Genomic DNA, 3070 nt, shown 5'->3' with positions numbered 1-3070 from the left:
TAGGCATACTAGATTTTGTGCAGAAATTAGTTTGCTAACTTAATAAAACGTGGCTCTAAACTGACGTCCTGCCTAGGGATTATAGCACTGTCCGGCCGAATATTTACATAACCAAAAGCCCACAATTTTTATGGTGTGACACCATAACTTAGCCTCCAATCTGTAGTTTGCTCTTGGAAGTTTCAGGCCCTAAAATGTTAGATTGTATTTGGGGGATGAGATTTTAAGAAATTCTAGTAGCAAGATCAATCAACCAAAACATTAATATACATCAATTACAAGCATTCCAACCTTTTGCTATTAATAGGGAACTACTTTACCTTATACATGTAACACTCTAACATGCAACAACCAAGGCATATAAAGCAAGGAGTATAGCTACACAATCATCATCGTTATCATCATTTAGTTCAACCACATAATAGCACATGAAATTGCATAGCAATCAATGCAACACTCAACATTAAGGTTAATTAAATCTTACTACCTTGATCCAATGCTCCTTGATTTTCTTGTTCTTCTTTCTTGCTTCCACAAAAGCCAAATCCTAACATGGCAATCCACAAAAAGGCCAGCAAGAATCATCAATCATTCCTCATAAAAATCAATAACATAACTCAAGGACAACCTTTGTCCCTTAAAGCTTCCACCTTTGTTCTTGAATTTTTTAGAGTTTATTTCCTTAACCCTAAAAATTCCCTCTTGACTCATTCCTACATGATTTTTCATGTAGATTTCAAATATCTACTTATATTTAACAAAATAAAATTCCTTCTTTTAGTTTCAGCTTGGCCGAATCATTAGGGTTCAAAATCCAAAAATTGCAACTTTGATTCTATGGCTTCCAACACTTGTTCTTTAGGTTTACCCTACACCATTTTTCATTTTGAACACAATGGAAGTCTCAAAACTTTGAAAAACACATCCTAGGGTCTAGATCTTGCTTTGGACGAAAAGGTTTTCATGCAACATAGCAAAGAAAACACTTCAAAATCAGCCTACAAACTCTTGTAACCACTAGGATCTAACATGCTTTGAAATGTTCTAGCAAGATTGAACCATAAAACTTCCTCCTCTACAATATATATATTTTGGCTAGCATCAAAAGAGAAGGGAAACTATGATTTTCAACCATACAACTTAAGTAAACAAGCAAGGAATCATCTTAGAACAACTTACCAAGCTTGAATCTTGGAAGATCAAAGTAGCTTGCTTTTCTCTTGATTTCCCTTCAAGTTCTCTCGTTTTCCCTCTCTTCTTGCCTTAGACGAATGGTGATCTGATTATGGGGGAGGAAAAGCTCAATTAAGGCACCAAAATATCCCAACCACCATCATAAATGAGTTTCCAAGTGTCACCCTCCTACTTAGTCTTGAATCCTCTCTCTTAATTAACTTAAATCATAATGTAATTAAATTCCAAAGTCAAAATCCTCTCCATTGGTGTCTTGACACTTGGAAAACTTTAATTACCATCCATTAGAGTCTTGACAAGTGGCAACTTATGGGCCAAGTAAAGTACAAGACTCTAGTCTTCACTTAATCGGTGCACCTTTACTCCGGGTTTAACTTCTTTTCTATAAGTACAGTACTCTGGCCTCTGTAATTATTTTATGTCAGATCCATAAATTATTCTCCTGATTTTTATCTTCCCAAATTTTCCTTTGTCTCAAATTTAATTTTCCAATAATTAAATAAAAGGAAAACTAATTTCCTTCTCTTTATTGATTTTTCCACTTTTCAAGGGAATTAGGAAAAATCTTGGATACTTGAGGGTCTTCTTTTAATTCCATAATCTCTTATAATTTTTTGGCATATCATAGGAATTTTCTTGGGATTTATTCTCCTTCCAAATATTTATTTGGAATTTTTCAAATAAAAGACCTTAAACTAGCTTAAATCGCCCTCAAATTCCTTTGAAATTTCTCTAAGGACAATTTGGTCATAAAACCAATTTTATAATCCCATATAATTCTCAAGGAATATTGTCCTTATTTTTTCTTAATTTTGTGAGGCTTGGAAATATTTTTCCATAATTATTCTTGACCAATTTTTCTTAATTAGTCAAACTTTTCATAATCGACTTGGAAAATTATAATAATTATTTTCCATCAGAAATCTTCTATTTCTCCTTATCCTTTTTGACCCTTAATTATTTAGGAATATCCCTATTCCTAAATGCCATATTACTGGATGTGACACTAACCAACCATTTAGGTCAACCAATGATGGGCAATAATGGCATGAGAAGCAAGGAGAAGAAAGTGGAGAATTGTTCATGTTAATGAATCATATTATTATTCAATGTGTAATTCTCCTAGTATATAATTTATCTTATGGATGCCAATGATACCATGTATTTAATTATAATGCTTATGGCATGAATGAAAGCGTATGAGCATGAATGGGAAAGAGTAAGCCCATGTTATGTATGCCAAAGAAATAAAAAGAATTAAAGTAAAGAAATGTTAAGTAATAAAACGTAGGCCCTGGAGCAGTTAGTTTATAGCTCTAGTTTGACCTATCAAATGAAAGAGTTAAGTCACGAGATTTGGTAGACTCATAGTACACATCTCAAGCTTTAAAATGGAAGCTAGATCACCTCAATTGTACACAAGGAGATACGAATTTCCAAAGTTGAGGCATAGAATCTGGAAGTTCCAGATTTTATGAAATAAACAGTAATCTTTATTGATTAAACTATACGAATTAGACAAAGATAAGCCTAATTGGATATTTTTCTCCTAAAGAGCATTGAAATAGCTTTCTGTAGAATTTTAGAATACCTTAATACGATTTTTATGGGATTAGTTATGAATTTTTAAAGTTGGGCCTGTAATCTGGAAATTAAACAGTGAATAGTAACTCAAGTAATTATGTTGAAATTTTAAATCCATGGGCTTGTGTCGTGATCTGCTTGAACCATAACGCTTACGAATGCGTACTTTAAGGGGTTAAAGGCAAGACATTTCATACATCCAGTTCTCAGAGCACCTCTGAGATTTCCACTATGTTCCCAAGATTGAACAGGTTCTTGATGCCTCAGTACAGTAATTGATTCTCTCAATCAC

The sequence above is a fragment of the Neltuma alba genome, unplaced genomic scaffold (assembly GCF_004799145.2).
Source record: "Neltuma alba isolate B1F8T4 unplaced genomic scaffold, ASM479914v2 tig00010210_pilon, whole genome shotgun sequence".
Lineage (NCBI taxonomy): Eukaryota > Viridiplantae > Streptophyta > Magnoliopsida > Fabales > Fabaceae > Neltuma > Neltuma alba.
Note: the sequence above shows the minus strand (reverse complement) of the source record.